The sequence below is a fragment of the Symphalangus syndactylus genome, chromosome 3, assembly GCF_028878055.3.
Source record: "Symphalangus syndactylus isolate Jambi chromosome 3, NHGRI_mSymSyn1-v2.1_pri, whole genome shotgun sequence".
Classification (NCBI taxonomy): Eukaryota; Metazoa; Chordata; class Mammalia; order Primates; family Hylobatidae; genus Symphalangus; species Symphalangus syndactylus.
The window spans coordinates 101,202,453-101,215,254 of record NC_072425.2 but is presented as its reverse complement, the minus strand read 5'-3'; the positions used below and the strand labels follow the sequence as shown (position 1 = coordinate 101,215,254).

At 36.1% G+C, this 12,802-nt stretch overlaps 1 protein-coding gene across 2 annotated transcripts in view; it reads left to right on the top strand.

Moving 5' to 3' along the window:
* The window catches only part of NXPH1 (neurexophilin 1), a 382,907-nt gene that overhangs the window by 331,602 nt on the left and 38,503 nt on the right, over window positions 1–12,802 (top strand). The window lies entirely within an intron of this gene.

Genomic DNA, 12,802 nt, shown 5'->3' with positions numbered 1-12,802 from the left:
CCTCTGTGGTGAAATTTTCTAACTGAGATTAAACGTGGTTCCTATTCTCAGCTATGCCCCAATGAATGTTCATGGAGTCGTTCTATTGCTTCTTAATTTCTTATTTTTAAAAATATTGTTGTACTCCTTAAAACTGAAAGAAAATAACACCGTGTGTCCAGGGATTTGGAAGCATAGTCTGAAGTAACTTCTAATAGCATAAAGTTTCAAGTTTTGTTTCATATTAAAAATTCATGTGTGCACTGTAACTTGTATATTCTTATTTCTATGACATAAATATATTGTCTAAAATACTTTCACATAAAACTGATATTTCAGGAAGACGTGCTACATTTTCCTCTGGTATAAACTGTTTTGGAAAACTAACTTACGTTTTCCGGTGGCACACGTAGTCTAGTTTGAAAATCATGAAGCTAAAGAATTTTCTCCAGGAAATCCTACTAGAAAAAAAGAGCCACTCATCCATTTATTCATTCAACAGATATTCTTTCCTGAATTCACTCTAATGACTATGAAGACATTGGGTACAGGCTAATGACTAATTCCATCAAGGTTCTTGCTTTCATGGGTCTTACATTCTGAGGAAGAGTATTAATAAATAAGTAAGCCAGAAAATGCCACATGACAATATTAGGATGAAAATAAAGCAAGATATTGTGATTGGAATAAACATGGACTTTTTCAGATCCCATAGGTTGAGAAAGATCTCTCTGGGGATATAACTTTTTAAACAGACACCTGAATGATAGGCAAAAGTCAGTCATACAAATATATGTTGCAGTAATTTCGAGGCATATAGTTCCAGCATAGAGCAAAAGTCTTAGGGCAGAAATGAGTGTGACTTTGTCTTTTACCAGAAAGAAGGCAAGTTGTATATAGAGAGTAGAATAAAAGTGAGGCCTGTAGTCCCAGCTACTCAGGAGGCTGAGGCAAGAGAATGGCGTGAACCCCGGGAGGCGGAGCTTGCAGTGAGCCAAGATCATGCCACTGCACTCCAGCCTGGGTGACAGAGCAAGACTCCGTCTCAAAAAAAAAAAAAAAAAAAAAAAAAGGGAGGCCGGGCACAGTAGCTCATTCCTATTATCCCAGCACTTTGGGAGGCTGAGGTGGATGGATCACCTTGAGGCCAGGAGTTTGAGGCCAGGAATTTGACACCAGTCTGGCCAACATGGCAAAATTCTGTCTCTACTAAAAATACAAAAATTAGCTGGGTGTGGTGGTGGGCGCCTGTGATCCCAGCTACTAAGGAGGCTAAGGCAGGAGAATCACTTGAGCCAGGGAGGCAGAGTTTGCAGTGAGCTGAGATTGCACCACTGCACTCCAGTCTGGGTGACAGGGAAAGATTCTGTTTAAAAAAAAAAAAAAAAAAAAAAGTGAATGATGAAGTGAGGGGACCAGATTGTCAAATACCTTGTAGACTATGGTGCCAAGAGTTTGGGCTCCATTCTCAGTGTGAAAGATGCCAGTTGGGGGTTTGAAATGGGAAGGTGACATGATCTGGCTTATCATTTTAAAAGGTCACTGTGGATGCTGCGTGGATAATGGATTATAAAGGTAAGAATAGAAGTAGTGTGACTAGTTAGGTGGCCTGTGAAATGGTACGGGTGAGAGATGATAGTGGCTCAGACTGCAATAGTCACCATGGCTGCTATTTGTGGTATATTTTAGAGGTAGACAGAAGACTCACTTACTGTTTAGATAGACTGAAGGGCTGGGGTAAGGAGAAGAGTATTGTCAGGGATTTGAACCTGAACAACTTGGTGTGTCTCTTTTTTTGTAATTGAGATTTTATTGGTTATGTGATAATTAGTATACAGACATTTCAATTTGTACACCATTGATGAGATGGAGAGGATGATGATTTGAGGAGAATGAACAAAGTATCCGTTATGGAAAATGCTTACTCAATATTTAGGTGAATAAGTCAGGTAGGATACAGAAGCCAGAGAAAGGCTCAGGTAGGCATGTTCCAGAGAGCGAGAAAACTGCAAGTACAGAGGCTAGAATAAGCTTGATGAATTTTAGGACTGGCAAGAGAGCCAGCGTGTTTGGAGAGTGGAGCAAGAGAGACACACTGGTAGAACAGAGATCACAGAGATGACTCCTACAGGCAGGATCATTTATGGCCTGAAGGTCATGCAAGATAATTTGGATTGCATTCTAAGTGTGGCAGGAAATCACTGGGGGGTTTAACCCAAGTAAAATGGTCTAATCAACATTTGTAAAGTGATCACTTTGGTTGTTATATGAAGAACTGATGGGGAAAGGATGGTGCAGAGAGCAAGAGTAGAAGAGGGAGATAAAAAGCTTACTAGGAGGCTTTCGGAGCCAGAAATACTAGACGTTTTACAATGTATGGCTGAGTTCTGTACCATGACAAATATTTACACCAATATTCCATGTGTTGTTTGAATACTCAACTGAAGATTCATGGAGGTAATAAACCTATTTTCAATTCTATATTATATATAAATACAAACCATTTTTTGCATAGTTTTATTGTATGCTAAGTTTTTCAGGAATACAATTATTGCACATATTGAAGAAAATGTTTTACTTGTTTTGTTCAGAACTATACCAATAACTATTCACCATTTTATAAAATCAAGTCATTGATGGTAATGCCACCCCTGGTATTTAAATTGGTGTGGCCAATATCTTACACCAGTATATATCTGTGTTTGTAATTGCTATCTTATTGATTGCTCTATGTATAGGTATAAGCATCTGATTTCCACGTCTTGTAGGATAGTAGTATCTATGCATTTACATATTGAAAGACATCTTATGGGGTACTATACTGAGTTTTTGTAGTGTATATAGGTTACAATATCTATGAATTTTATTTCAGAGTGATAAACTATTGCTATATGGAGGAGGCTATTAGAGTGATAAGTTGAGAACCACAGATCTATATAATTATGGATAATCTGGAATCTTAAGTTTATGGTTATGACCAGTTTAGGCTAGATGAAATTAGAATTGGTAGTCTCTCATATCAGTATAATCCCAGGAACACATAGCTAATCAGCCACTTGTGCTAGTTTTGAATTCAGCCCAGACTGTCTCTAAAGCCCATATTCATTACCATTATACCATAATATCAGGGTAAAAACTTATTTTCAGAAGTTTATTTATTGTAGTAGAGTATGCTGCTTAAATTCTTGGTGCAAAGAAAATGTTTTAGAGCTGTGTCTCTATTAGCAATAAAATAAATTTGTTGATTCAGCCAATTTAGTGATACAAATAATTAAATTTGGAGGATTAGAACAGATCAAATTTTTTGGTCCATTATATGATGAACAAGATCTGATTGTGGTTTCTTTTCACTTAGATCCAGTTGTTGAGACGTCTTACAGAAAAGGCTAGGTTTTCTCATTATTTTTCATTTTAAACCTGAAAACAGGTTTCTATTTATTTCTAATTATCTTCTCTTATCACAAACTTGCCTCATACTTGGTTAGATAAATGCTTCAGGACTATCACAAATGGAAAACGTACATACTTTTATTTTAAGATTTTAAAACTACTAATTGTTTATTAGAAAAGCTCTTCAGTTTTTATCTCTGATTTTCCCTTTGCAAATTCACATAGTGAAATGTTCTTTTTAGTGTCAATGTTTTATCTCATCAAGTACCAACAATATTATTATTCTGCAGAAGAATAGCTAAGAAGGAATTAACTTGGCAGTAATTCTCATGAAAAAAAAGTAATTTTGAACAGATATGACAGTTTTGTGAGCCATTGTCCAACTATCACCAAAGCATTTTAATTTGAAAGTTAAAAGAATTTGCAACAGTTAAGAAAGACAGTTGCTAGGGTTTTTTGATAGGGTTTTGATGATGGGGAAAATATAAGTTAACATACTAAATTTGTCTTCTGTTTGGACCACTTCGCATTGGAAATTGATGTGGTTTTAAAAGATTGATTTTTAACATTTTCTTTTTATTGTGGGGCAATTCACAATATCATGGAAAATTTCTTAATCTTCATGTTGCACCTTGCTCTTCATGGTGATTTGTGCTGCCTTTGTCTTATGGATAGAAAGGGAAGATCCACTTACTATGTGGAAGATATAAAAGAGATTAATTACACTGCCTGTGGTTATTATCTTCACAGAATCAAATTACTTGGTTTAGGAAATATTTCATGTGTTAAAAATCCAGTGTGAACCAGAGATACTGCACCTCAACCAAATGAATGGTGAAACCTGAAGATAAATTTTCTTTTCATTACTCTGCCTGTGAAAGGCAGCAGAGCACATGTTTAAAAGCTCTCCAGTGAGGCACCTGAGAGAAACTGTCATCGTTTCTTTACCAAATTGAATTGTAAACTCTTCCTATTTAGGATCGTTTATGAGCAGTTTGAATGTTATTTAACAAGCATAATGTTGTGGAGTAGTGTTACATATTGCCTAAGAAGGAGGTTTCTATTACTTCTATTTATCTTTTGCATCAGTGTTTGACAGGTAACAAATGAAATTCCTTTTCTAAAATTAAATCAGACTTCATTTCTGTCTTTCACCCATAAAGGATGAAACATTATTTGCTTCTTAGACAGTTCCTGTACTCTATCATCTGTCATTACTTTTATAAGTTCTGTCATAAATGCTTTACCTCTTTGGCCTTGGCTTCTAACGGCCTATTATAGAGATAAGTGTCTGGGTTTGATAATATAAAAACCTCAAATGTTGCTTTACCCTCAATTAAAAAGTACTTTAAAAGCAGCATTAAAGTACAATATGGTCTTTCACTTTTTTATTATATTTGCCTTCTTAAATAGTTTTGGTTCTTTATGACCATGAAGAGCAGTGTTTGCAGAGAATTTGGGGTAGCTCCCTTTACTGAAGTCCATAGCTGTACACCTGCCTTCTGGACATCTTTACTTGGTTATCCCACAGCACCTTAAACTTAGCCTGATCACTGTTCCTTCCCATGTTTTCTCTATTACAGAAATTGGCAAATGATGGTCTCTGGGATCAGTCTAGTCCACTGCTTGTTTTTGCATGGCCTTGTAAAGTGAGAATATTTTTATATCTATCTTTAAATGGTTGAAATAAAATAAGAGTAATATTTCATGATATGTGAAATTTAGATGAAATTAAAATTTCTGTGTCTATAAATAATGCTTTTTTGGAACACAGCCACACTTGGAAAGTTTCACCACTCTCTCAACTCCTAATCTTAAAACCACTGAATCACCTTCCAACCTTTCCTTTTGTTCATATTCATATTCTGTTAATGTATATAAGGCATCTCTCCAAGACCAAACTTCTCTTTACTGTAACCTGTATCTCTTGCCTGGACGATTGCAATAGTTTTCCATAACTCCTGCTTCTCTTCAATAAAATGTAATTCTATAATAGTATCAGAATTATCATCTCATGAACATTAATAGGGGAGAAAAATGATCTAATTTATTAAAGATGTCATTGTGATCCTTCTTTCCATAGAATCCAGTCCAAACTCCTTAGCACTGTAACAAATTCCTTCATTCATTGGCCCTGATTCCTTTTCTAGCCTAATCTCCTGTGGCTGCCTCTTCTCTCCTCTTGCACCTCTTGCATCTTAAATTCCTACAAGACAGTACTTCTTATTGTCCCCCAATATGTTGATTTCTTTCAAGATTCTCTGCCTTTGTAATGCGGCTGTCTTATCTTTAGTCCCCTTTTACTACTTTTTAAATAGCAAACTTGATTTAAGCTTTTGAGATTCAGCTTAAATGTCACATTTAAGAATCCTTTTCAAGGGCTTTCAGGTAAAATTAAGTGTTCTCCCACTGAATTTCTGCACTTGTGTTTTAATCATCTATGTAGAAGTTGGAGCTCTTCCCCATTTTGTATCCTCAGAACCTAGCATTTGTTACAAAGATAGTCAGTAAATATTTGTTGGCTGAATAAGTGCTCATTTACTTTAGAAAGATTCTTCAGTTTAATTCAGCAGAACCAAAATTCTAAAAATAATAACAATCAAGTCTATTATTCTATATGATCTGGAATGAACCTCTGAATCTTTGTGGGTGATTATCCAAAAGTCTCTGATAAGCATCTAGAACAGTCTTCCTTATTTAATTCTGTGGTTTCCTAACTTGCAAATTTATTGAATAAAATGTACCAATTTATTTATTAACTATTTCCTTCCCAAATAATTATTCATGATCCCAATTAAAGAAAAAAAAAGCCCTCTGTATTCTAACTTCTGTTGTCTGTGTTATGTTGATCTAGTTTTAATCAATGAATTAATTATTTCTATAAGCAATAGTTAAATTTTCAAATTCAGTTTTCTTTGGTGCTTTTTGCCATCTCAAAGATTAGAATGGCAAGAAGATCAGGTCATGTAGAAATAGTACATGGCTCTATCACCTCAAACTTTTATGCAAATTATCCTAGTTGGATCATTACATATTGCATACATGTATTGAAACATCACACTGTACCGCATAAATAGGTACAATGATTGTGTCAATAATAAAATAAAACTTAAAAACTATTATGTGTTACATTTCACTTATTCAAACTGGACATTTATTTGAGGAATTAGCTAAGCTTCTGATGTCCTATCATTCCCCCTGCTCTGTCCTTGGATTCACGTTACTGCTTGTTAGCATATCCGTGGGAGGCTAGTCATGGGCCTTACTGAACTATTGTATATGTGCCTTACATAGGCTGGTTGGATGGGAAAGAATATAAAACCATCTAAATAAAGATTTTAAGATTATCTATGAGTTTCATTCATCTATTATTTTCCTGGCTCCATTTAGTATGGACAATAATAGTGAGACAAGCTTATGATTATATAGTACTTTATACTTATTTAAAGTGCTTTCACCTACATTATGCCTCCTGCTAGGAAGGCATAGGTGGTATTGTTACAGAGATTTTTCAAGTGAAACGGATGCTCAGAAAAATGAAATTACTTGCTAAAACTCTTACCGTTAGAGATGTGATAAGAGTAAAACTTAGTTCCTGACTCCATGAAATTTTTGTGATTTTTTCTTCATATAAAATATGTACTCATTATCAAACTATTTCCTCTGGGCTCTAAAACTATCCTTCCATACTCTGATTTGTGGTACAGGGATAGGATTTGCAGGGTCCTGTTCTCCTTCATTAGATGGCCTCCTGTTAGTTTCTGCCAATAGGGGGCACATGAGGAGGCTAGATATTGCTGGAGGAAAAGAGGGATTTTACCTTTCCCTTTTTGCTGCTGTTTCAGTCAGCATATCCCTAGTAATTGAAGTTGAATAGAAACTTATCCTGGCCTTCCCCAAACCAGCATCATCATACTTCCTTAAAGCTACCAGCAACCACAAAGCAGTGCCTCTTCTCAGAGGTTCAAGTCCCAGCCCCTCCTATGAACTTCTAGATTCTGATCACTACAACACCTTTCATATTTCTCAATACTTAGTCATGGTAGCTGCTTTCTACAGTTATAATGTTTGTGCTACTTTAGTGTTCCATTCATGCTTTCTCAGTCCCCTAATTTAATATTTGTGAAATCAATTCCCTATGTTATATGCACTCTATTGAAATACCTGGTTTGGTTTTCATTTTCCTGAAGAAACCCTGCATAATGGTACGCTTCTTATCATGAGTAGGCACAGAAAATATACTCTGGGATTAGGTGATATTCTGGGGTTGGTTTGGTTATGTATTTGTCTTTGTCTTGGAAGCAGTACTGATCTTCTTACTTATAGTATGCAGTGGCACTCTATTAAATTATTATCTATGGTTGATTGAAATGAAATGTCTGCTGAAGCAAGTTGTTGGAGGGATTAAATAGGTGGGATAGCTTTTTATGACTTCACTGAGGAGCTTTCGAAAAAGAAAAGGGCAAACGCCTTTCTTTAAACCCTTGTTTCAAATCACTGTTAGATAATCAGAGAGCTTTCATAGCAGCCCTGAAAGATTTTATTTCTTATTATTGTGGGCCAACCCACTAGAAAGAGACATAAAATTACACCACTCTCCCTTTGTTCAATTATTTCACCTGGGGAACTTGCAGTGCAAAGGGATGTTTTTCTTTCCAAACCCATTCCTGTTACTTCCAGACCCAGAACTAGAATCAGATATCAGAATACTCCAGAGGAAGAATGAAGTCTGACCCAGGATAAGATAACTTATATTCTAGAATGAATGAAAAATTTTGCTAATTTATATCAAGAGTTTCAAGGGTTTTAGACTAAGGAGGAGATATGTAATGATATATATATATGTATATATCTCTACATATATTGCATAAGGTTAAACTTACTGCTATGGTTAAATTGGCAGAAATTTGTGATTTCATGTTTTAGTTTGTTTAGTATTTTAGTTCCAGTTCTCTGCTGAAAGTGGTTGTAAAAATTTACCTGGTTAGTAACTAAAACTTTGACTCAGTGGTAGCCTACATTCAATGAAGTTGAAATCCCAGAACTTCTGTGGCATACTATGAAGGAAGGAATAAAAGGGCATATGGAGGTAGGTAGGTATTTTGGAGTAGATTTATTCCATGCGTCTTGCACAATCGATTCTCCTCATGCCATCGCCACCACACTAGACACTGTATTCCCAGAGAGATCCCAAAGGACATTCTTTTAACTTAAGCATTGAGAAATACACTGACAAATAGAATACCCCAGAAGTCATTGTCTTCTATAAGCCAGAGATGATGGTGGGAGATGCTGCCAATGAGATAGCTTCCTGAATTCACTGGGGTTTCTGGAATTCTACAGGGGCAAGGTAATTCCAAGTGGTAATGCCTAGACTTTAGAATTAAGGGGAGACTATTAGTAGAAGGCAGCAGCAGCCAATTAGCATGCAGCATTTTTATTATCTGCATGGATTTTTTGGTTATAGATAATTATGGTATTCATAAAAGCAAATATATAAACACTTTTCTAAAATATCACTTAATCTGTAAAAAAGACAAAATTGTAAGTCTGGTAGCCAGGAACTTGACTTGAATCACCACAGTGAAGGGTCCTGGCCTCTCACTGAGTTCATAGGTTAAGTCAGCTTTCAGAACTGGAGGCAAAATCCTCCTAAAGGTGGATCCTAAAGCACTTTCACAAGTATATATAAAATCTTCCTTCAAGCTCTACCCAAAAGGACCTGCAACCACTAACTAGGGTGACTATGCACTTGGGAGAGAGAAATGCCCAAAATATGTAGGGATTAGTAAATGTTGTGTCTAAATTTATACTAATTCATAGGACCCAAAATGCTACCGCAGTCCACTAGTCAAAGTGGAGATTGTGCTTGTCCTGACACAGAGCCAGGACTAGGGTAAAGCAAGCCAAGCATGTGGGGCATACAAAATTGTAGACTGCACTCACAGGTTTATTCAAGTGCTGACTCTTCCTGAAGTCTCAATCCTGAATGAACAAATGGAGTTTTGAACAAAGCTTATCCCCTTAGTGGGTCCATGGACCCATATTGAAATTACTTCTCTGGCATCTGTGTGAATAATTGCAACACACTCATATGGCAACTGTCAGGTTCCATAGATTTATCCCTGATTCATGAAGTGAAAGTTTTTCTGGCAGGATGGGACATGTGTAAACTTCTGGAACTTTTCATCCCTGCCAGGATGGTGAACCTAAAGTAGTACTGCAATCCTTGAGAAACTGCAGATTAGTGCCACCACCAAAAGCTTGAAATACGCAGGGGTGGTGGTTTCCATTATGTCCTCACTTTATTTCCTTGGTCGGATTTTGAAGAAGATACATGTATCTTAAAGAATCACTGTGGATTATCTTAAATTTAATCAGGCATTGATTCCAGTTGCAGCTATGGTCCCGTATGCGGTTTCTTTATTGAAGCAAATCAACATAGCCCTTTGGACGTGGTGCACAGTAATTGATCTGGGAAATACTTTTGTCTCTGTAACTATTGCAAAGATCACCAGCAGCAGTGTGCTTTTACCTAGCAAGATCAGCAGTGTATCTTTATAGTCTTACCTCAGGGCTATGTCAACATTTCTCTCTGCCTTAATTTAGTCTTCAAAGATTATGGTGGCACAAATCTTGGTTAGCTTATTTGGCTTTGGGGGACAACATAAACCACATTTGTTTGTTGCTCCACTGTGTCTATTGAGTAACTGAAAAGGCATCTCATAGAAGGAAAAGCCTCTGCAGCTAGTAACACTGCAGTGCAAACTACTCTTCTACATGAGCCTAGTGTCCCAGTAGACATAATAATATTTGATGTATCTGGAAATGGAGATACTTGTGGAACTTCTTAAAAACCCTTATAGGAGAATCAGTGTTATAATCTCTAGGGTTTGGAGAAAAGCTATGTCAACTTCTGCAGTTAACTAACCTTTTTTCAAAAAATAGTTCCTGCAAAGCTATCAGGCCTTTGTAGCATTGGAATACCTGAACATGGATCATCAAGTAACCATGCAATTTTAGTTGCCATCATAAACTATTTGATTGGGCATGTGTGCAACAATTTATCATGTGTGGAAGAATATGTTAGAGACCGGGCTTGAGCAGATCCAAAAGGCACAAGCAGGTGTCTCAAACTTTTACTACACATAATCCTTCTGCATTACCTCTCCTCCCTCAATGCATAACTAAGCCCTCATGGGGGAATTTCTTAGGAATAGTTGAGTGCCGAGAGAAAAACTTGATTGAGGTATTTGAGTGATCCGTTTGAAACGGTCAGAGTGTGAAGATGTTGCATTCTATATAAATGTTCAACAAACGCACTACCAGAGAACAGGCTCAGAACAACCATGTGGAATAGAAGACCCATCCTCTGATTGTCAGTTTGCCTCTCTCCTCAGCCATTCTCATTCCTACTCAATGGGTTCATGGTCATGGTGGCCATGGAAGCAAAACTAAACACTATTCCTGGGCTCAACAACACGAATATTCCCTTACCAAGACTGGTCCAATTGCTGCCAGTCCTGAGTGACTAATCTGACAGTTGTAGAGGCTAAGGCTGTGTCCTCTGTGGGTACCCCATTGAAGAGGCAGGAGGAGTCCCTCTTAGGAGTAGATTGACTATATTAGACAGATTTATTTTCATTGTCTAAAAAATGTTTTTGAGATGCAGAAGAGTGAGAGTGAGAAAGGGGTGAGTGATGATAAATTAATGGGTACAATATACATTATTCACACGATGAATACATGAAAATCGCAGACTTCACCAGTACACAATATATCCATGTAACAAAATTGCGCATGTGCTCCATAAATTTATACAAATTAAAAAACAAGAATATTTTAATATGTTTTAATGATTATTGACTATATTACTTTGACTTTTACTATTTAAGCTAGAAACCTGTATCCCTTGACTTCCATCTTTAATTTGCTCTCTAGCACTTCACACTCACTCCACCCAATATTTCTTATAGTTACAAGGAATTTATTTGGCATTTGTTAATACATTATGCTTTTTAAGCTTCTAGCAGGCCCAGCTTTTCTATTCTACCTGGCCAAAATAATGTTCAATATTCAAGATCCATCTTAAATATCACGTCCTTTAATTCCTGACAACATTTCCTATGTATTTACAGCATAATACTTCTCAGGCTATTATTAAGACACATTATAAGTGCATGTTTACCCCATCTAAATAGTATGTTCCACGAGGAGTTGCCAATGCTATTATTGCATCCTGTCCTTCTGCTTCCAAGTCAATGACTATTATATTGTTGGTTCTCAGTATGTATTAGTGAGTGAATGGAATATGGTACTTTCCACTTTTTTTCTGCTTTTACCATTATACTGAATGGCAATGAGTATATATATATATATATATATATATATATATATATATATATGTATATATATACTCATCATCTCGTACAGATCCATCAGGATCTGTAGGTCAGTTTGAATAATGATAGTAAAGCAGTAAGACATATGAGAGATGAGCATTGGTCTAATATTCAAAGGCCTAACTCTAGGATTTGCTAGCTGTGTGACCTTGAGAAAGTCACTTAACCTCCCTGAGCTTTGATTTCTTCTTTTCTAAAAGGAGGCCTCTTTTAACTTTGTAATTCTACTGTTTAATTACTCACTTCAAAAAAAGAAATAAATTGTATTATAGGAACAATTAACTTTTAGAATTTCCCTTTCTTATTCTTAATTTTCATATAGTTTAATTAGTTAAATAATGCAGATAAAAGCTTTTTTTTTCTTTTGAAAATGATCAATGCTTAAAACTTTGCTAGGATACAAAACATAAATCTTTAAATAATTTAATATGCACTCATATATATGAATATGCAAATTTTAAATGGGATTAATTTGAAGCTGAAAATATTTATAACATGCTATTACAAAGGATTCATCCTACATTTGGAATCACTATAGTGACAAAGAGCCAAATCATGGTCTATAAAGAATTCTCAATTCTTTTCTTCACTCAGAAAAATGATCAAACATGAGGAACCTGATGTCTATTAGTTAATTCAATCAACTGACGTGAAGGAAGATATGTTTTTCCCCCTTTGCTTATCTAGGTGTTCTAAATTTTGTCATTTGGTTAAAATAGATTAAGAGATACGTGTACCTAGAATGCATGTTTTTCTTTTTTTTTTTTTTGGTTTTGAGATGGAGTTTTGCTCTTGTTGCTCAGGCTGCAGTGCAATGCACGATATCGGCTCATTGCAACCTCATTCTCCTGGATTCAAGTGATTCTCTTGCCTCAGCCTCCCGAGTAGCTGGGATTACAGGCACCTGCCACCATGCCTGGCTAATTTTTTGTATTTTTAGTAGAGATGGGGTTTCATCATGTTGGTCAGGCTGGTCTGGAACTCCTGATCTCAGGTGATTTGCCTGCCTCGGCCTCCCAAAGTGCTTGGAT